Source organism: Arachis stenosperma, chromosome 9 (assembly GCF_014773155.1).
Source record: "Arachis stenosperma cultivar V10309 chromosome 9, arast.V10309.gnm1.PFL2, whole genome shotgun sequence".
NCBI classification, from domain to species: domain Eukaryota; kingdom Viridiplantae; phylum Streptophyta; class Magnoliopsida; order Fabales; family Fabaceae; genus Arachis; species Arachis stenosperma.
In genome coordinates, this window is record NC_080385.1 from 49,302,268 (window position 1) to 49,325,859 (window position 23,592).

Here is a 23,592-nt window from a genome sequence, read left to right on the forward strand (position 1 = left end):
CGCCAGCTTTTATGCCAGTTTGGGCGTTTAACTCCCATTTAGGTGCCAGTTCCGGCGTTTAACGCTGGAATTTCTGTAGGTGACTTTGAACGCCGGTTTGGGCCATCAAATCTTGGGCAAAGTATGAACTATTATATATTGCTGGAAAGCCCAGGATGTCTACTTTCCACCGCCGTTGAGAGCGCGCCAATTGGGCTTCTGTAGCTCCAGAAAATCCACTTCGAGTGCAGGGAGGTCAGAATCCAACTGCATCTGCAGTCCTTTTCAGTCTCTGAATCAGATTTTTGCTCAGGTCCCTCAATTTCAGCCAGAAAATACCTGAAATCACAGAAAAACACACAAACTCATAGTAAAGTCCAGAAAAGTGAATTTTAGCTAAAAACTAATAAAAATATACTAAGAACTCAACTAAAACTACCAAAAACATACTAAAAACAATGCCAAAAAGCGTATAAATTATCCGCTCATCACAACACCAAACTTAAATTGTTGCTTGTCCCCAAGCAACTGAAAATCAAATAAGATAAAAAGAAGAGAATATACTATAGACTCCAAATTATCAATGAAACATAGCTCCAAATTAGATGAGCGGGACTAGTAGCTTTTTGCCTCCAAACAGTTTTGGCATCTCACTTTATCCTTTGAAATTCAGAATGATTGGCTTCTTTAGGAACTCAGAATCCAGATAGTGTTATTGATTCTCCTAGTTAAGTATGATGATTCTTGAACACAGCTACTTATTGAGTCTTGGCCGTGGCCCAAAGCACTCTGTCTTCCAGTATTACCACCGGATACATACATGCCACAGATACATAATTGGGTGAACCTTTTCAGATTGTGACTCAGCTTTGCTAGAGTCCCCAATTAGAGGTGTCCAGGGTTCTTAAGCACACTCTTTTTGCCTTGGATCACAACTTTATTTCTTTCTTTTCTTTTCTTTTCTTTCTCCCCTTTTTTTTTCATTTTTCTGCTTCTCTTTTTTTTTGTTGTATTCACTGCTTTTTCTTGCTTCAAGAATCATTTTTATGATTTTTCAGATCCTCAGTAACATGTCTCCTTTTTCATCATTCTTTCAAGAGCCAACAATTTTAACATTCATGAACAACAAATTCAAAAGACATATGCACTGTTCAAGCATACATTCAGAGAACAAAAGTGTTGCCACCACATCAAACTAATTAAGCTAGTTTTAAAGATGAATTTGAAATCCTGTACTTCTTGTTCTTTTGTAATAAAAACAGTTTTCATTTAAGAAAGGTGATGGATTCATATTCATAGCTTTAAGGCATAGACACTAAGACACTAATGATCATAAGACACAAACATGGATAAAGATAAGCATAAAAATTCGAAAAAACAAGAAAATAAAGAACAAGGAGATTAAAGAACGGGTCCACCTTAGTGATGGCGGCTTGTTCTTCCTCTTGAAGGTCTTATGGAGTGCTTGAGCTCCTCAATGTCTCTTCCTTGTCTTTGTTGCTCCTCTCTTATGATTCTTTGATCTTCTCTAATTTCATGGAAGAGGATGGCATGTGCTTCACCCTTAGTTGTCCCATGTTGGAACTTAATTCTCCTAGGGAGGTGTTCAGTTGCTCCCAATAGTCTTGTGGAGGAAAGTGCATCCCTTGAGGTATCTCAGGGATCTCATGATGAGAGGGGTCTCTTGTTTGCTCCATCTTCTTCTTAGTGATGGGCTTGAGGTCATGCCTTCTCAGTTGAACCGGCTTTGGATGCCATAAATGGTTATGGAAAAACAAAAAGCAATGCTTTTACCACACCAAACTTAAAAGGTTTGCTCGTCCTCGAGCAAAAGAAGAAAGAAGAGAGTAGAAGAAGAAGAAATGGAGGAGAGGGAGATGGCCTTGTGGTTCGGCCAAAAGGGGAAGAAGTAGTGGTTTGAATTTGGATGGTGAGGTAAGTGGGGTTTTATGGAGGTGAGTGGTGAAGAGAAAGATGGGATTTGATAGGTGAGGGGTTTGTGGGGATCCTGTGGGGTCCACAGATCCTTAGGTATCAAGGAAAAGTCATCCCTGCACCAAATGGCACTCAAAATCACGTTTTGAGGCATTTCTGGCGTTAAACGCCGGGCTGGTGCCCATTTCTGGCGTTTAACGCCAGGTTCTAGCCCTTTCCTGGCGTTTAACGCCAGTCTGGTGCCCCTTTCTGGCGTTAAACGCCCAGAATGGTGCCAGACTGGGCGTTAAACGCCCAACTGCTAGCCTCACTGGCGTTTAAACGCCAGTGAGTTCTTCCTCCAGGGTGTGCTGTTTTTCTTCCTGTTTTCATTATGTTTTGCTTTTTCAATGGATTTTGTGACTTCTTATGATCATCAACCTATAAAAAACATAAAATAACAAAAGAAAATATATAAAATATAACATTGGGTTGCCTCCCAACAAGCGCTTCTTTAATGTCAGTAGCTTGACAGAGGGCTCTCAATGAGCCTTACAAATGATCAGAGCAATGTGGGAACCTCCCAACACCAAACTTAGAGTTTGAATGTGGGGGTTCAACACCAAACTTAGAGTTTGGTTGTGGCCTCCCAACACCAAACTTAGAGTTTGACTTTGGGGGCTCTATTTGTCTCTGATTTGAGGGAAGCTCTTCAAGCTTCATCTCCATGGTGACAGAGGGATATCCTTGAGCCTTAAACACAAAGGATTCTTCATTCACTTGAATGATCAGTTCACTTCTATCAACATCAATCACAGCCTTTGCTGTGGCTAGGAAGGGTCTGCCAAGGATGATGGTTTCATCCATGCACTTCCCAGTCTCTAGGACTATGAAATCAGTAGGGATGTAATGGTCTTCAACCTTCACCAAAACATTCTCTACAAGTCCATAAGCTTGTTTTCTTGAGTTGTCTGCCATCTCTAGTGAGATTCTTGCAGCTTGTACCTCAAAGATCCTTAGCTTCTCCATTACTGAGAGAGGCATGAGGTTCACACTTGACCCTAAGTCACACAAGGCCTTCTTAAAAGTCATGGTGCCTATGGTACAAGGTATTGAAAACTTCCCAGGATCTTGTCTCTTTTGAGGTAATTTCTGCCTAGACAAGTCATCTAGTTCTTTGGTGAGCAAGGGATATTCATCTTCCCAAGTCTCATTTCCAAATAACTTGTCATTTAGCTTCATGATTGCTCCAAGGTATTTAGCAACTTGCTCTTCAGTGACATACTCATCCTCTTCAGAGGAAGAATACTCATCAGAGCTCATGAAAGGCAGAAGTAATTCCAATGGAATCTCTATGGTCTCATTTTGAGCCTCAGATTCCCATGGTTCCTCATTGGGGGACTCAGAGGAGGTTGGTGCACGCCCATTGAGGCCTTCCTCAGTGGCGTTCACTTCCTCTCTATCCTCTCCAAATTCGGCCATATTGATGGCTTTGCACTCTCCTTTTGGATTTTCTTCTGTGTTGCTTGGGAGAGTACTTGGAGGGAGTTCAGTAACTTTCTTGCTCAGCTGTCCCACTTGTCCTTCCAAATTTCTGATTGAGGACCTTGTTTCATTCATGAAACTTTGAGTGGTTTTGATTAGATCAGAGACCATGGTTGCTAAGTCAGAGGTATTCTGCTTAGAACTCTCTGTCTGTTGCTGAGAAGATGATGGAAAAGGCTTGCTATTGCTAAGCCTGTTTCTTCCACCATTATTGTTATTGAAACCTTGTTGAGGTTTCTCTTGATTCTTCCATGAGAGATTTGGGTGATTTCTCCATGAAGAGTTATAGGTGTTTCCATAGGGTTCTCCTAGGTAATTCACCTCTTCCATTGAAGGGTTCTCAGGATCATAAGCTTCTTCCTCAGATGAAGCATCCTTAGTACTGTTTGGTGCATTTTGCATTCCAGACAGACTTTGAGAAATCAAATTGACTTGTTGAGTCAATATTTTATTCTGAGCCAAAATGGCGTTCAGAGTGTCAATCTCAAGAACTCCTTTCTTCTGATTAGTCCCATTGTTCACAGGATTCCTTTCAGAAGTGTACATGAATTGGTTATTTGCAACCATCTCAATGAGCTCTTGAGCTTCTGCAGGCGTCTTCTTCAGATGAAGAGATCCTCCAGCAGAGCTATCCAAAGACATCTTGGATAGTTCAGAAAGACCATCATAGAAAATACCTATGATGCTCCATTCAGAAAGCATGTCTGAGGGACATTTTCTGATTAATTGTTTGTATCTTTCCCAAGCTTCATAGAGGGATTCTCCATCCTTCTGTCTGAAGGTTTGGACTTCCACTCTAAGCTTACTCCATCTTTGTGGTGGAAAGAACTTTGCCAAGAAGGCATTGACTAGCTTTTCCCAAGAGTCCAGGCTTTCTTTAGGTTGAGAGTCCAACCATATTCTAGCTCTGTCTTTTACAGCAAAAGGGAATAGCATCAGTCTATAGACCTCAGGGTCTACCCCATTAGTCTTGACTGTGTCACAGATTTGCAAGAATTCAGCTAAGAACTGATGAGGATCTTCCATTGGAAGTCCATGGAACTTGCAATTCTGTTGCATTAGAGAAACTAATTGAGGCTTAAGCTCAAAGTTGTTTGCTCCAATGGCAGGGATAGAGATGCTTCTCCCATAGAAATCAGGAGTAGGTGCAGTAAAGTCACCCAGCACCTTCCTTGCATTGTTTGCATTGTTGTTGTTTTCGGCTGCCATGTCTTCTTCTTCTTTGAAGGATTCGGTCAGGTCCTCTAAAGAGAGTTGTGTTTTGGCTTCTCTTAGCTTTCTCTTCAAGGTCCTTTCGGGTTCAGGGTCAGCTTCAACAAGAATACCTTTGTCTCTGCTCCTGCTCATATGAAAGAGAAGAGAACAAGAAAATGTGGAATCCTCTATGTCACAGTATAGAGATTCCTTGAGGTGTCAGAGGAAGAGAAAAATATAAAGAAGAAGGAGAAGAAGAATTCGAACTTTACTTAGATAAGATTCGAATTGTGCATTGAGAAGGAGTGGTACTCCATAAATAGAAGGATGTGGAAAGGAGGGAAGAGAATTTTCGAAAATTCAAAAAAAAATGTTGAAAATTTTCGAAAATTGAAGGTGGAAAAGAAATCAAGTGATTTTTGAAAAAGATTTTTAAATTAGAAATCAAAAAGGTTTGATTGAAAAGTTATGGTTTTAAAAAGATGTGATTGAGGAGATATGATTTGAAAACAATTTTAAAAGATATGTTTTGAAAACAATTTTAAAAGATTTGATTTTAAAAATTAATGACTTGCCTAACAAGAAAAGATATGATTCAAACATAAAACCTTCCTTAACAGAAAAGGCAAAAAATGTTCAATCAAATCATTAATTGTTAGTAAGTATCTTTGAAAAAGGAAAGAAATTGATTTTGAAAACATTTGATTGAAAATATATGATTTGAAAAAGATTTGATTTTGAAAAACTTTGAAAACTTGAAAAAAAAAAATTGATTTGAAAACAAAATCTTCCCCCTAGCACCATCCTGGCGTTAAACGCCCAGAATGGTATCCATTCTGGCGTTTAACGCCCAAAATGCACCCTTTTTGGGCATTAAACGCCCAACCAGGTACCCTGGCTGGCGTTTAAACGCGAGTCTGCCTTCTTCACTGGGCATTTTTGAATGCTCAGCTTTTTCTGTGTAATTCCTCTGCAGTATGTTCTGAATCTTCAATTCTTAGTATTATTGACTTGAAAAGACACAAATTAAAAATATTTTTGGATTTTTAATAATGAGGAATAATCAAAATGCAACTAAAATCAAATAACAATGCATGCAAGACACCAAACTTAGCAGTTTGTATACTATTGACACTAACAAAATAAGAATGCATATGAGAAACAACAAAACACTCAAGTCAATAGAATTCAAAGATCAAAAACAAGGAAATCATCAAGAACAACTTGAAGATTAATTAAGACACATGCATAAATTCGAAAAATGCAAGAAGAACAGAAACATGCAATTGACACCAAACTTAAGATGAGACTCTAGACTCAAACAAGAAATATTTTTGGATTTTATGATTTTGTAATTTTTTTGGCTTTTTTCGAAAATTAAGTGAAAAGGAAAATAAAGGTATCAAAGTTCTTAATGAGAATTCCAGGAATCATGCAATGTTAGTCTAAAGGAATTAGACATAGCTAGCTAAGCTTCAGCAAGACATTGCATTCAAGAGCTAAATTGATGATGATCAATCAGCTTTGGTGATGATAAGAACATCACCTTGAAACACTAGAGTTCATTCTTAAGAACTCTGAAGAAAAATAATACCTAATCTAAGCAACAAGATGAACCGTCAGTTGTCCATATACAAGAACAATCCCCGGCAACGGCGCCAAAAACTTGGTGCACGAAATTGTGATCAATACTTTTCAAAACATAAACAATCCCTAGTAATGGCTCCAAGGACTTGGTGCTCAATACCATGGCATAAACACAACTTCGCACAACTAACCAGCAAGTGCACTGGGTCATCCAAGTAATAAACCTTACGCGAGTAAGGGTCGATCCCACGGAGATTGGTGGTATGAAGCAAGCTATGGTCATCTTGTAAATCTCAGTCAGGCAGACTCAAATGTATAATGGTGATGAACGAAAATAACATAAAAGATAAAGATAGAGATACTTATGTAATTCATTGGTAGGAACTTCAGATAAGCGCATGAAGATGCCTTCCCTTCCGTCTCTCTGCTTTCCTACTGTCTTCATCCAATCCTTCTTACTCCTTTCCATGGCAAGCTCGTGTAGGGTTTCACTGTTGTCAGCAGCTACCTCCCATCCTCTCATTGGAAATACGTTCCTGATGCTCTGTCACAGCATAGGCTATCCATCTGTCGGTTCTCAATCAGACCGGAATAGAATCCATTGATTCTTTTGGCGTCTGTCACTAACGCCCCGCCCTCAGGAGTTTGAAGCACGTCACAGTCATTCAATCATTGAATCCTACTCAGAATACCACAGACAAGGTTAGACCTTCCGGATTCTCTTGAATGCTGCCATCAGTTCTTGCCTATACCACGAAGATTCCGATTAAAGAATCCAAGAGATATTCACTAAGCCTCAGATGCTTGTAGAACAAGAATGGTTGTCAGTCACCTTGTTCATGAGTGAGAATGATGATGGGCGTCAATCATCACATTCATCAGGTTGAAGAACAAGTGATATCTTGGATAAAGAACAAGCGGAATTGAATGGAGAAACAATAGTAATTGCATTAATACTCGAGGTACAACAGAGCTCCACACCTTAATCTATGGTGTGTAGAAACTCCACCGTTGAAAATACATAAGCATAGGGTCTAGGCATGGCCGAATGGCCAGCCTCCCAAAGTGATCTAAGATAGCATAAAACTCAAAGATAGCTACCAAGATGTCAAATACAATAGTACAAGGTCCTACTTATAGAAAACTAGTAGCCTAAGGTGTACAGAAATGAGTAAATGACATAAAAATCCACTTCCGGGCCCACTTGGTGTGTGCTTGGGCTGATCATTGAAGCTTTTATGTGTAGAGACGTTTTCTGGAGTTAAACGCCAGCTTTTATGCCAGTTTGGGCGTTTAACTCCCATTTAGGTGCCAGTTCCGGCGTTTAACGCTGGAATTTCTGTAGGTGACTTTGAACGCCGGTTTGGGCCATCAAATCTTGGGCAAAGTATGGACTATTATATATTTCTGGAAAGCCCAGGATGTCTACTTTCCACCGCCGTTGAGAGCGCGCCAATTGGGCTTCTGTAGCTCCAGAAAATCCACTTCGAGTGCAGGGAGGTCAGAATCCAACAGCATCTGCAGTCCTTTTCAGTCTCTGAATCAGATTTTTGCTCAGGTCCCTCAATTTCAGCCAGAAAATACCTGAAATCACAGAAAAACACACAAACTCATAGTAAAGTCCAAAAAGTGAATTTTAGCTAAAACTAATAAAAATATACTAAGAACTCAACTAAAACTACCAAAAACATACTAAAAACAATGCCAAAAAGCGTATAAATTATCCGCTCATCAGAATGCTTGGATTGGTGAAAAACATAGAAAAATTTTGCAAAACAGAGCACCATCCACGCATACGCGCACTGTACGCGTATGCGTACATCAAGCGTTTTGGACCATCCACGCGAGCGCGCCAAGCGTGCGTACGCGTGGATTGAGAAGTTCCACCTTCCATACATTGACCCAAGAGTTGTGCCTGCGCCGCGCCAACGTTATGCCTTTGGCACAAACCTACTTGCGCGCACGCGCACATGACGCGTACGCGCCACTCTCGAAATAAGCCATCGACGCGCGCGCGCCATGCGTGCGTACGCGTGGATGCCCTTTCTTCCATCCACTTCTTTTCTTCTCCTCTTTCTATTTCTTTATTTATCTTTTCTTTTTCCCTCCTCCTACCCTTCCTTCAACACTTCCAAACACCATTGATAACCATCTTTAGCTAGTTAATTAGTTATTAGTTAGTTTGTTGGTTAATTAGTTAGTTAGTTAGTTGGTTAGTTAGTTTTAGTTAGTTTTCATTTTATTTCTCTCTTTTCATCATAAGTGTTGGATTATTGACTTTGTTTACTATGCATTGCTTCCCCCTTATTGCCTAAATGCTAATTTAGCATTAATGTTTTTAGATAATCTTTGTTGGATCCTATGATTGAGGTTATATTTTGCTACTTGGTCTTGAGTTTTTCATGCTTATCTTTTGAAAAATACCAAGTGATGAGAATTGCCTTCGAGCTTGTAACTCTTCTTGAATTACATGATTTGGCCACCATGTGATTTGAGCCTTATTTTGTGATTAGGCAACCTCTTGATGGATGATGTTGTGCATTTACCTTAATGCATTGTATTTTATGATTATATGCATCCATATGTGCTTGGCTTGAATGCTTTCATGCTTCTTTAATGCTTGTTTTACCTTACAAGTTCACTTAAAGCATCTCAAGCATAGTAGAATGAGTAAAGTGCATGCTTCTTTTGTGACATAACTTTATGCTAATGTGTGTTCTAAACCGCGCAATTTAGAATTCACACACTTATTTGTCATTAATGTCACACTAATTCACTCACTCAATTCTAGTGATTTACCTCATTCCAACAATTATGCTTCCTTGCTTTTGTATTACCCTACCTTATGGTGTTATATTTTTGTTTTTCTTGATGAATGCACCACAAGCAATAACGGAAGCAAGACTAAGAACGCGTAGCAATCCGGAGAGTCGTCGTACCCCCTTGCTCATCTTTGAGTGCACCGAGAACGTGCAACTTTTAAGTGTGGGGAGGTCGTCCGACCGTTCGACGATTTTGGGTGACAAGTTTCTAATCCCAACACTTTTTCATTTCATTCTAGGATTTTAGGATTTTTACTTGCATTCTCTTAATTTTTGCATATGTATACACAATAAGCTTAGTCAAAATAATGAAAATTTCAAGATTTCTATCTATAGGGCACCTTAATTGATTTGAGTGAAAACTTTTCATAGAACTTGCTTGAATATATATATATTGTGGATCATATTTTGAGCTAAGAACACAAGCAAGTGAGATTTGAGCCTAATGGTGTGGTTACATCTTATAACCACTTATTTTCCTTCTTGTGCGCATTATTCTCTTCTTATGATTGTAATATTTGATTTGTTTGATTCTTTATGTCCATTATTTTGTGTATTCATACATTTATATGATTGAGGCCATCATTTCATTAACTCACTTATCCAAATAGCCAACCTTTTATATTCCTTTGTTAGCCAATTTGAGCCTACGCTTAACCCACTTGTTCTTATTTTAGCACATTACAAGCCTTAAAGCGGAAAACAATAAAAGTCCTTATTTGGATCTATGATTGGCTTAGGCTAGTGTGTGTGAGTACCATTCAAGTGTGGGAAATCTTGGGACATTGGGTGAATAAAAGGGTAGTTTGCATTTTTTGTTGTAAATATTGGGAATTGGGTACATGCTCATGTATTGATTAAATGTATAGACCTTATGCATTGACGTTCTTGTATATGAAAGAAAGAAAGAAAAAAAAAGAAATAAAGAAAAGAAAAGAAAAAAAATAATATAGAAAAGAAAAGAAAAAAAAAATAGAAAAAGAAAGAAATAAAAAGGGGACAAAATGCCCCAAAGTAAAGTTCAAATAAAATCAATGCATATGTGTTGTGAAATGAAAAGGAAATACATGAGTATGTGAAAAAGTGAAAATGGGTAGTTAGATTAGAACTTGATTGAATAGGATGTCATAGGTTAGGTGGGAAGTTTAAGCTTATCAAAGATTCAAATTTCAAGCTCACTTAACCAAATATGCATCCTACCTTAACCCTAGCCCCATTACAACCTAAAGAAAAGACCTCATGATAGATGTATGCATGCATGAAATATATGTTGATTTTTAGAAGAAGAACAAATCTTGGAAAGCATGATTAGGAGAGAATTGAGAGAATCAATCCTAAACACTTGAGCGAATAGAGTGCAAACACATCCGGAGAGGGTTTGATGCTCAATTACATGTTTCCACCTACAATCATCACTTTTCGTGCAAGTTTGTAAAAATATTTAATAACTCAATTCAAGTGTGGATTAGACTTGCTAGTCCTTAGCCCTTGTGCAGATATGCTTCTTGGGAATTGATTTATTTTGACCAAGCAATTGCACTCATTTAGATAGTTGCATATAGGTAGATTGCATTAAGTTAGTTCCATTGAATAAATGTTGATACCCTTTGTTTCTTTCTTGGTTTAAGCATGAGGACATGCTTGGTTTAAGTGTGGGGAGGTTGATAAACCCCATTTGTACGGTTTATCTTGTATTGATTTTAGGGGATTTTATGACCTTTTACCCACATTTATTCAATGAAATAGCATGGTTTCGTGATTGTCTCCTTATTTGTGCTTAGATGTGAAAACATGCTTTTAGACCCTTAATTTGATGGTTTTAATCTCCCTTTGATTCCACTAGATGCCTTGATATGTTTGTTAGTGATTTCAGATTGAAAAGGGCTAGGAATGGATCAAAGGAGTAAAGAGCGAAAGCATGCAAAGTGGAGAAATCATGAAAAGTCAAAGAAGTTGAACTCGCCCATGGACGCGCGCGCGCACCTGGCGCTTGCGCGCACCTGCGAATTACCCCATGGACGTGTACGCGTGCTGTGCGCGTACGCGTCGGTGTTGGGTTTAGATTTTTAATGAAAACGTGGCCAACGAATTCTCAAAGGTTGTGGGGCCCAATCCCAACCACTTTGGCGTCAAAGATGCTATTTAAAGCCAAGGATTGAAGAGCAAAGGGATTCCATTCATTACACACTCATTAGGATTAGTTTAGAGTTAGTTTCTAGAGAGAGAAGCTCTCACTTCTCTCTAGGATTAGGATTAGGATTAGTTCTTAGATCTAGATTTTAATCTTTGCTTTCTTCTACTTCTACCTTTCAATTTCTTGTTGTTACATTCATCTTCCTCTATTCTTTGTTGTGATTTCCTTTATGTTGTTTCTATATTTTGTTGTAGATCTACTCTTGTTCCTTCTTTCTTCTTTCCATTCAATTCAAGGTAATTCAATAATACTTGTGTTTCTTTTTAATTGTTGTTGTTAATTCCTTTCAATAATTGTTGTTAGATTTTGTTCTTGTTGTTGATTTACTATGTTTTCCTTTTATGCCTTCCAAGTGTTTGATGAAATGCTTGGTTGGATTTTAGAGTAGGATTTTATACTCTTGGCTTGGAAAGGTAACTTAGGACCTCTTGAGTTACTAATGTCCAAGTGATTGATGATTGGGAGCCATTGACTCTAGTTCTCACTAATTGAATTAGTGGAGGGTTAGGACTTATGGACTAGGATTGATATAGCTCATTTGACTTTCCTTTACTACTAGTTAGAGGACGATTTAATGGGATTAATCATTGCCAATTCTCATATTGTGGTTAGTGATTAGGATAGAGATCCTTGACCACCAATCCTTGCCAAGACCTTTTTAGCCATTAGTTTACTTTCTTGCCATTTATCTTTCATGCCTCTTATCAAAACCCCAAAAATAACTCATAACCAATAACAAGACACTTTATTGTAATTCCTAGGGAGAATGACCCGAGGTTTGAATACTTCAGTTTATAAAATTAGGGGTTTGTTACTTGTGACAAACAATCTTTTGTATGAAAGGATTTTTGATTGGTTTAGAGACTATACTTGCAACGAGAATTCATTTGTAAATTCTAAACCGTCAAAAATCCATTTATCATTCATCATTCTTTCAAGAGCCAACAATTTTAACATTCATAAACAACAAGATAAAAATATGCACTGTTCAAGCATTCATTCAGAAAACAAAAAGTATTGTCACCACATCAATATAATTAAACTAAATTCAAGGATAAATTTGAAATTCATGTACTTCTTGTTCTTTTGAATTAAAAACATTTTTCATTTAAGAGAGGTGAAGGATTCATAGAATTATTCATAGCCTTAAGACATAGTTACTAAATAATAATAATAATCATGTAATAAAGACATAAACATAGATAAACATATAACATATAAAAAATGAAAAGCAGAAAAAAAATTTAAGAACAAGAAATAAGTCCACCTTTGTGAGGGTGGTGCCTTCTTGAAGGACCATTGATGCTTTTTGGGCTCCTTTATGTCTCTTCCTTGCCTCTGTTGCTTGATCCCTAGTGATTTTAGTGCTCTTATCTTTATTTGCTCCCAATAGTTGTGTGGAGGATAATTTATCCCCTTAGGTATCTCAGGGATCTCTTGATTTGCAGTCAAATATTCTACCACTGAGCTATAAACCCTTTAGATGAGTCTTTCCATCTCCCATGACTCGGAGGTGGAAGCTTATTGTCTTCCCTTTTCTCTTCTTTTTTCTTCTTTTTTTTTGAGGTTTCTCTGAATTGTTGATTTTTAGTTTCTCTTGACTTCCTCTTTAGAGTCCTTTCAGGTTCAGGATCTGCTTCAATACGAATGTTCTTGTCCTTGCTCCTGCTCATATGAAAAAGAAGGGAACAGAAAATAATAATAGGGATCCTCTTTGTCCAGATATAGAGGTTCCTTTATGTGAGTAGAAAAGAAGAAGAATAAGAAGGAGAAGAAGAAAATTTGAACTCAGAGAGGGGGGTTCGAATTTTAGGATGAAGAGAAGTGTTAGTAAATAAATAAAATAAATAGAAAGAGATGAGGGAGAGAGAAATTCAAAAATAATTTTGAAAAATGGGTTAGTAATTTCGAAAATTAAAGGAAGAAATAAAATTAAAATTAAAATTTGAAACAATTAGTTAATTAAAAAGAATTTTGAAAAGAGGTGAGATATTTTCGAAATTTGAAGAGGGAAAAGTAGTTAGGTGGTTTTGAAAAAGATAAAAGATAAAACAAACAAATAAATCAATTAGTTAGTTGAAAAAGATTTGAAAATTAATTTGAAAAGATAAGAAGTTAGAAAAGATTTTTGAAATTAAAGTTTGAAAAAGATATGATATGAAAAGATATGATTAAAAGAGATATGATTTTGGAAAGATAAGATTTGAAAAGATATTTTTGAAAAGATATGATTTTAAAAGATATGGTTTTAAAAAGATATGATTGAAATTTGTTTTGAAAAAGATTTGAATTTTGAAATCACAATTAATGACTTGACTCACAAGAAATCACAAGATATGATTCTAGAACTTAAAATTTGAATCTTTCTTTACAAGAAAGTAACAAACTTGAAATTTTGAATCAAAACATTAATTTTTGATGCAATTTTCAAAAATATGATGTAAAGATAAGAAAAAGATTTTGAAAATATTTTGAAAAAGATTTTGAAATTTTCGAATATGAAAAAAAATGGAAAAGATATGATTTTTGAAAAAGATTTTAAAAAGATAAGATTTAAAAAGATAAGATATTTTTTTGATTTTTGATTTTTTTTTTGAATTTTTTTATGATGAGAGAGAAAAACACTGAAAATACTCAATGCATGAAAATTTTGGATCAAAACACATGATGCATGCAAGAACACTATGAATGTCAAGATGAACACCAAGAACACTTTGAAGATCATGATGAACATCAAGAACATATTTTTGAAAAATTTTCAATGTAAAGAAAACATGCAAGACACCAAACTTAGAAATTTTCATGTTTAGACTCTATGAATGCAAGAATGCATATGAAAACACCATACAACACAAACAAGAAATATGAAGATCAACAAGAGGATTCATCAAGAACAACTTGAATATCATGAAGAACACCATGAATGCATTAATTTTTTGAAAATTTTATGCAAGAAAAGATGAACATGCAATTGACACCAAACTTATGACTTGGCACAAGACTCAAACAAGAAACACAAATATTTTTATTTTTATGATTTTCTAATTTTTTTTGTATTTTATTTGATTTTTTTCAAAAAACATATAAGAAAAAGAAAATAAGAAATTCAAAATTTTTAATAAGGATTCCAAGAATCTTTGCAATGTTAGTCTAAAGCTCCGGTCCAGGAATTAGACATGGCTTAATAGCCAGCCAAGCTTTCAATGAAAGCTCTAGTCCAAAACACTAGACATGACCAATGGCCAGCCAAGCTTTAGCATACAGCTAATATTCAAATTAGTTTGCCTCTATGAAGATGGTTTTGAAGCCTCAGTCCAAAAGAATTTAGACATGGCTTTACAGCCAGCCAGGCTTCAACATGCTTCATGAAACTCTAGAATCCATTATTAAAAATTCTAAAGAACAAGATAAGTAATATAATTTTTTTTTTCGAAATTTAAGAATAATAAAACAAAATAAAATAAAATAAAATAACCCAATCTGAGCAACAAGATGAGCCGTCAGTTGTCCATACTCGAACAATCCCCGGCAACGGCGCCAAAAACTTGGTGCACGAAATTGTGATTCATTCTTTTCTAACTCGAAACAATCCCCGGTAATGGCTCCAAAAACTTGGTGCTCAATATCACGGTGTCTAAAATTCAATTCACAACTCCGCACAACTAACCAGCAAGTGCACTGGGTCGTCCAAGTAATACCTTACGTGAGTAAGGGTCGATCCCACGGAGATTGTTGGTATGAAGCAGCTATGGTCACCTTGTAAATCTCAGTCAGGCGGATTCAAATGTATTTGGATTAGATATTTAAAAGATAAATAAAAAAGGATAGAAATACTTATGTAAATTAATGGTGGGAATTTCAGATAAGCGTATGGAGATACTGTGCCCTTTCTTTTTCTACTTTTCTACTTCTTCCTTCAATCCTTCTTACTCTTTTCCATGGCAAGCTGTATGTAGGGCATCACCGTTGTCAATGGCTACATCCCATCCTCTCAGTGAAAAAGGTCCAAATGCTCTGTCACAACACGGCTAATCATCTGTCGGTTCTCAATCAGGTTGGAATAGAATCCCTTGATTCTTTTGCGTCTGTCACTAACGCCCAGCCTTCAGAAGTTTGAAGCTCGTCACATTCATTCAATCCCGGAATCCTACTCGGAATACCACAGACAAGGTTTAGACTTTCTGGATTCTCATGAATGCCGCCATCAATTCTAGCTTATACCACGAAGATTCTGATTAAGGAATCCAAGAGATATGCGCCCGGTCTACGGTAGAACGGAAGTGGTTGTCAGTCACACGCGTTCATAGGTGAGAATGATGATGAGTGTCACAGATCATCACATTCATCAAGTTGAAGTGCAACGAATATCTTAGAACAGGAATAAATGAAGTTTATAGGAAAAGAGTAGTAATTGTATTAAAACTTGAGGTACAGCAGAGCTCCACACCCTTAATCTATGGTGTGTAGAAACCCCACCGTTGAAAATACATAAGTGAGAGGTCCAGGCATGGCCGAATGGCCAGCCCCCATGATCTGAGAACTAATCATCCCAAGATGTATAATACACTAGTAAAAAGTTCTATTTATAATAAATTAGCTATTAGGGTTTACAGAAGTAAGTAATTGATGCATAAATCCACTTCCAGGGCCCACTTGGTGTATGTTTGGGCTGAGCTTGATCTATCCACGAGCTGAGGCTTCTTTTGGAGTTGAACGCCAAGTTATAACGTGTTTCTGGCGTTCAACTCTGGGTCGTGACGTGTTTCTGGCGTTTGACTCTAGACAGCAACATGGAACTGGCGTTGAGCGCCAGTTTACGTCGTCAATTCCCGAATAAAGTATGGACTATATATATTGCTGGAAAGCTCTGGAAGTCTACTTTCCAACACCTTGAGAGCGCGCCATTTGGCATTCTGTAGCTCCAAAAATCCATTTCGAGTGCACGAAGGTCAGATTCCAACAGCATCAGCAGTCCTTTGTCAGCCTCCTATCAGAGTTTTGCTCAGGTCCCTCAATTTCAGCCAGAAAATACCTGAAATCACAGAAAAACACACAAACTCATAGTAAACTCCAGAAATGTGAATTTAACATAAAAACTAATGAAAACATCCCTAAAAGTAGCTTGAACTTACTAAAAACTTCCTAAAAACAATGCCAAAAAACGTATAAATTATCCACTCATCACAACACCAAACTTAAATTGTTGCTTGTCCTCAAGTAACTGAAAATCAAATAGGATAAAAGAAGAGAATATACTATAAATTCCAAAATATCAATGAATATTAATTCTAATTAGATGAGCGGGACTTGTAGCTTTTGCCTCTGAATAGTTTTGGCATCTCACTTTTTCCTTTGAAGTTTAGAATGATTGGCATCTCTAGGAACTTAGAATTTCAGATAGTGTTATTGATTCTCCTAGTTAAGTATGTTGATTCTTGAACACAGTTACTTTTATGAGTCTTGGCCGTGGCCCTAAGCACTTTGTTTTCCAGTATTACCACCGGATACATAAATGCCACAGACACATAACTGGGTGAACCTTTTCAGATTGTGACTTAGCTTTGCTAAAGTCCTCAGTTAGAGGTGTCCAGAGCTCTTAAGCACACTCTTTTTGCTTTGGATCACGACTTTAACCACTCAGTCTCAAGCTTTTCACTTGGACCTGCATGCCACAAGCACATGGTTAGGGACAGCTTGAATTAGCCGCTTAGGCCTGGATTTTGTTTCCTTGGGCCCTCCTATCCATTGATGCTCAAAGCCTTGAATCTTTTTTACCCTTGCCTTTTGGTTTTAAGGGTTATCGGCTTTTTCTGCTTGCTTTTTCTTTTTCTTTCTAAATATTTTTTTTTCGCCAATTATTTTTTTATTATTTTTTTCGCCATTCACTGCTTTTTCTTGCTTCAAGAATCAATTTTATGATTTTTCAGATCATCAATAATATATTTCTTTTGTTCATCATTCTTTCAAGAGCCAACAATTTTAACATTCATAAACAAGATAAAAAATATGCACTGTTCAAGCATTCATTCAGAAAACAAAAAGTATTGTCACCACATCAATATAATTAAACTAAATTCAAGGATAAATTTGAAATTCATGTACTTCTTGTTCTTTTGAATTAAAAACATTTTTCATTTAAGAGAGGTGAAGGATTCATAGAATTATTCATAGCCTTAAGACATAGTTACTAAATAATAATAATCATGTAATAAAGACATAAACATAGATAAACATATAACATATAAAAAAAATGAAAAGCAGAAAAAAAATTTAAGAACAAGGAATGAGTCCACCTTAGTGAGGGTGGTGCCTTCTTGAAGGACCATTGATGCTTTTTGGGCTCCTTTATGTCTCTTCCTTGCCTCTGTTGCTTGATCCCTAGTGATTTTAGTGCTCTTATCTTTATTTGCTCCCAATAGTTGTGTGGAGGATAATTTATCCCCTTAGGTATCTCAGGGATCTCTTGATTTGCAGTCAAATATTCTACCACTGAGCTATAAACCCTTTAGATGAGTCTTTCCATCTCCCATGACTCGGAGGTGGAAGCTTATTGTCTTCCCTTTTCTCTTTTTTTTTTCTTTTTTTTTGAGGTTTCTCTAAATTGTTGATTTTTAGTTTCTCTTGACTTCCTCTTTAGAGTCCTTTCAGGTTCAGGATCTGCTTCAATAAGAATGTTCTTGTCCTTGCTCCTGCTCATATGAAAAAGAAGGGAACAAAAAATAATAATAGGGATCCTTTTTGTCCATATATAGAGGTTCCTTTATGTGAGTAGAAAAGAAGAAGAATAAGAAGGAGAAGAAGAAAATTTGAACTCAGAGAGAGGGGGGTTCGAATTTTAGGATGAAGAGAAGTGTTAGTAAATAAATAAAATAAATAGAAAGAGATGAGGGGGAGAGAAATTCGAAAATAATTTTGAAAAATGGGTTAGTAATTTCGAAAATTAAAGGAAGAAATAAAATTAAATTTTTAAATTTGAAACAATTAGTTAATTAAAAAGAATTTTGAAAAAGAGGTGAGATATTTTCGAAAATTGAAGAGGGAAAAGTAGTTAGGTGGTTTTGAAAAAGATAAAAGATAAAACAAACAAATAAATCAATTAGTTAGTTGAAAAAGATTTGAAAATTAATTTTGAAAAGATAAGAAGTTTGAAAAGATTTTTGAAATTAAAGTTTAAAAAAGATATGATATGAAAAGATATGATTAAAAGAGATATGATTTTGGAAAGATAAGATTTGAAAAGATATTTTTGAAAAGATATGATTTTAAAAGATATGGTTTTAAAAAGATATGATTGAAATTTGTTTTGAAAAAGATTTGAATTTTGAAATCACAATTAATGACTTGACTCACAAGAAATCACAAGGTATGATTCTAGAACTTAAAATTTGAATCTTTCTTAACAAGAAAGTAACAAACTTGAAATTTTTGAATCAAAACATTAATTTTTGATGCAATTTTCGAAAATATGATGTAAAGATAAGAAAAAGATTTTGAAAATATTTTGAAAAAGATTTTTGAAATTTTCGAATATGAAAAAAAATGGAAAAGATATGATTTTTGAAAAAGATTTTAAAAAGATAAGATTTAAAAATATAAGATATTTTTTTATTTTTGATTTTTTTTGAATTTTTTTATGATGAGAGAGAAAAACACTGAAAATACTCAATGCATGAAAATTTTGGATCAAAACACATGATGCATGCAAGAACACTATGAATGTCAAGATGAACACCAAGAACACTTTGAAGATCATGATGAACATCAAGAACATATTTTTGAAAAATTTTCAATGTAAAGAAAACATGCAAGACACCAAACTTAGAAATTTTTCATGTTTAGACTCTATGAATGCAAGAATGCATATGAAAAACACCATACAACACAAAAGAAGAAAATATGAAGATCAAACAAGAGGATTCATCAAGAACAACTTGAATATCATGAAGAACACCATGAATGCATTAATTTTTCGAAAATTTTATGCAAGAAAAAGATGAACATGCAATTGACACCAAACTTATGACTTGGCACAAGACTCAAACAGGAAACACAAAATATTTTTGATTTTTATGATTTTCTAATTTTTTTTGTATTTTATTTGATTTTTTTCGAAAAACATATAAGAAAAAGAAAATAAGAAATTCAAAATTTTTAATAAGGATTCCAGGAATCTTTGCAATGTTAATCTAAAGCTCCGGTCTAGGAATTAGACATGGCTTAATAGCCAGCCAAGCTTTCAATGAAAGCTCCAGTCCAAAACACTAGACATGGCAATGGCCAGCCAAGCTTTAGCATACAGCTAATATTCAAATTAGTTTGCCTCTATGAAGATGGTTTTGAAGCCTCAGTCCAAAAGAATTTAGACATGGCTTTACAGCCAGCCAGGCTTCAACATGCTTCATGAAACTCTAGAATCCATTCTTAAAAATTCTGAAGAACAGGATAAGTAATATAATTTTTTTTTCGAAATTTAAGAATAATAAAACAAAATAAAATAAAATAAAATTACTCAATCCGAGCCACAAGATGAGCCGTCAGTTGTCCATACTCGAACAATCCCCGGCAACGGCGCCAAAAACTTGGTGCACGAAATTGTGATTCATTCTTTTCTAACTCGAAACAATCCCCGGTAATGGCTCCAAAAACTTGGTGCTCAATATCACGGTGTCTAAAATTCAATTCACAACTCCGCACAACTAACCAGCAAGTGCACTGAGTCGTCCAAGTGTAATACCTTACGTGAGTAAGGGTCGATCCCACAAAGATTGTTGGTATGAAGCAGCTATAGTCACCTTGTAAATCTCAGTCAGGCGGATTCAAATGTATTTGGATTAGATATTTAAAAGATAAATAAAAAAAGATAGAAATACTTATGTAAATTAATGGTGGGAATTTCAGATAAGCGTATGGAGATACTGTGCCCTTTCTTTTTCTACTTTTCTACTTCTTCCTTCAATCCTTGTTACTCCTTTCCATGGCAAGCTGTATGTAGGGCATCACCGTTGTCAATGGCTACATCCCATCCTCTCAGTGAAAAAGGTCCAAATGCTCTGTCACAGCACGGCTAATCATCTGTCGGTTCTCAATCAGGTTGGAATAGAATCCCTTGATTCTTTTGCGTCTGTCACTAACGCCCAGCCTTCAGGAGTTTGAAGCTCGTCACATTCATTCAATCCCGGAATCCTACTCGGAATACCACAGACAAGGTTTAGACTTTCCGGATTCTCATGAATGCCGCCATCAATTCTAGCTTATACCATGAAGATTCTGATTAAGGAATCCAAGAGATATGCGCCCGGTCTAAGGTAGAACGGAAGTGGTTGTCAGTCACACGCGTTCATAGGTGAGAATGATGATGAGTGTCATGGATCATCATATTCATCAAGTTGAAGTGCAACGAATATCTTAGAACAGGAATAAATGAAGTTTATAGGAAAAGAGTAGTAATTGTATTAAAACTTGAGGTACAGCAGAGCTCCACACCCTTAATCTATGGTGTGTAGAAACTCCACCGTTGAAAATACATAAGTGAGAGGTCCAGGCATGACCGAATGGCCAGCCCCCATGATCTGAGAACTAATCGTCCCAAGATGTATAATACACTAGTAAAAAGTTCTATTTATAATAAATTAGCTACTAGGGTTTACAGAAGTAAGTAATTGATGCATAAATCCACTTCCAGGGCCCACTTGGTGTATGTTTGGGCTGAGCTTGATCTATCCACGAGCTGAGGCTTCTTTTGGAGTTGAACGCCAAGTTGTAACGTGTTTCTGGCGTTCAACTCTGGGTCGTGACGTGTTTCTGGCTTTTGACTCCAGACAGCAACATGGAACTGGCGTTGAGCGCCAGTTTACGTCATCAATTCCCGAATAAAGTATGGACTATTATATATTGCTGGAAAGCTCTGGAAGTCTACTTTCCAACGCCATTGAGAGCGCGCCATTTGGCATTCTGTAGCTCCAGAAAATCCCTTTCGAGTGCACGGAGGTCAGATTCCAACAGCATCAGCAGTCCTTTGTCTGCCTCCTATCAGAGTTTTGCTCAGGTCCCTCAATTTCAGCCAGAAAATACCTGAAATCACAGAAAAACACAAAAACTCATAGTAAAGTCCAAAAATGTGAATTTAACATAAAAACTAATGAAAACATCCCTAAAAGTAGCTTGAACTTATTAAAAACTTCCTAAAAACAATGCCAAAAAACGTATAAATTATCCGCTCATCACGTGCGCACAAGGCATCTGCATGTGCACACAAACCAGAAATAACAAAATTCTGCAACATTGCAGAATTTAAATTTCTACACCAAACTTTGAATGATCATAACTTTCTCTACAAAAATCCAAATTTACAAACTTTATATCAATTTGAAGATTTTTCAATGAACTTTATTTCTAAACAAATTTCAACAAATTTTGAAAACTAAGGCACAAGTTATGACCCCTCAAAGTTCACTAAAAACCAGTTTTTACCAAATTCCACAAATTTCTCAATTCCTTGCAATACACAACCAAAACCAAATCAAACCATTCCAAACTCCAATTTACATCATAACTCACCCTTCATCTCACTTTCCACCATTCATACCAAAGTTTCCATCCATATTACTATATCATCAGTCTCAACATCACATATATCATACTAAACCATTTTTCAGTCCACACAATCATCCATCATCATTATATCATTAATAGTCATCATAATTAAACTCATTCAAATTTAATCTCACTCTTCAACATCATTTTATCAACATTAACAAGCACAATTCACCAAAATAGCCAAAGCTTATCAATTCATCATGCATCAAATCTCAACAATTTCAACAACCAATTTAATTCAGTCATATCCTATGGGTCACTAGCCTAAGTGTCCAGAAATATTATATATTATATAGAGAAAATCGAAACCATACCTTAGCCGATTCCCAATATGTATCAAAACCCCAGTTGAGCATAAGTTAAGCTTCCAACCACAATCCAAGCCACCAATCAACTCCAACAAGCATCAACTCAATTCCAAAGGCTTCCAAACTCACAATAATCAAGCTATATACACACAAATCATAACTAATCAACTTGGGGTTCATCATAATTAAAATTTTACAAGGGTTCAAGACCTCTTACCTTACCCAACAGTTTTGGAAGCCAAAACCCAATGGTAATCAAATGCTAGAGAGTACCTAAACACCTAAAATCACAAAATTTCACTTAACACAAAGCCCTAAAATTTCATAATTTTGGAAGGAATAACTGAGAAGGATTCCATCATTACCTTACCAGTTTCTTCGGTGGATTTTGTAGAGCTCTTCACGAGGAACGCATGGTCACAAACGGTGCAACGATCAGAGCTCCGTAGCTCAAGTTATGAACGTTTGAAGATGATGATGAATAGTAACTATGGGGGTCTCTCTTCTTCCCCTTTTCAGCTGGTAGGTATGTTGTGTTTAAGTGTTGATGTGCTGAATGGGTTCAGTTATGAACCTATATATATGTTGGGTTTGGGTCTAACTTGGGCCCGTTCCAACTTGTTAGCATTTTTAGCCTGTTTGGCCCAACTTTGGGCCAAACTTTTAAAATTAACGCCCGGTTTTCATTTCTAATATTTTTCTAAGATTTTTTTACTGTTTTTAATTTTTCTCGCACAGTATCAGACAGACTTGAACCGGTTCAACCGGTTTGGCTGTCGGTTCACGGTTTTTCTCAATTTTTCGCAAAAAATACATTTTCTGACTCAGAAAAAATCTACTGAGTCCAAAAATCATATTTAAATCCTCAAATTCTCATTCTAAATTTTTGGATCCTATTTTGGGCAATATTAATTATCTAATTCGACGGTTAATTAGTCGCGGTTCTTACACATTCATTCTCATCATCAATTATATCATTCATAATCATCATATATCACTTAACATCTTGTCCATTTCTCTCAATTTTACTAACTCAATTCATTTAGCTTTACCTCTAACTCGTCCATCCTCAATTCCACCAACTCTAGACTCGTATCGAAGTATATAAAGGTTTAGAAGGCCAAAATAATGGTTGAAAATCATATAAACACATTTTTCCAAATTCTGGGAAGTATGCGTACGCATACATGTAGTGTGCGTACGCACAGGCTGAAAATTTGGGAATCTGCTTACGTATACAAAGGCCCGCGTATGTATAAGGTGAAAATTTAGTAAGTTGCGTACACATGCATGGTGTCGCGTACGCATGACCCTAATTTTGGACCATTACGTGTATGCATGTAGTGTCCACGTACGCAGAGGCACTTGGCAGAGGCCAATGCCCGCGTACACATGTCAAATGCCGCTTACGCATCCATATCAGAAAACAAAAAATTTGATATGTTGCAGAAAT

At 36.2% G+C, this 23,592-nt stretch overlaps 1 non-coding gene across 1 annotated transcript; it reads left to right on the forward strand.

Annotated features, from left to right (window-relative positions):
* The first annotated feature begins 4,134 nt into the window (after positions 1-4,134).
* Positions 4,135-4,242, forward strand: LOC130952427 (small nucleolar RNA R71). The gene has a single exon (XR_009074608.1). It is a non-coding gene; the product is annotated as a small nucleolar RNA R71 (small nucleolar RNA).
* Positions 4,243-23,592: the final 19,350 nt, after the last annotated feature.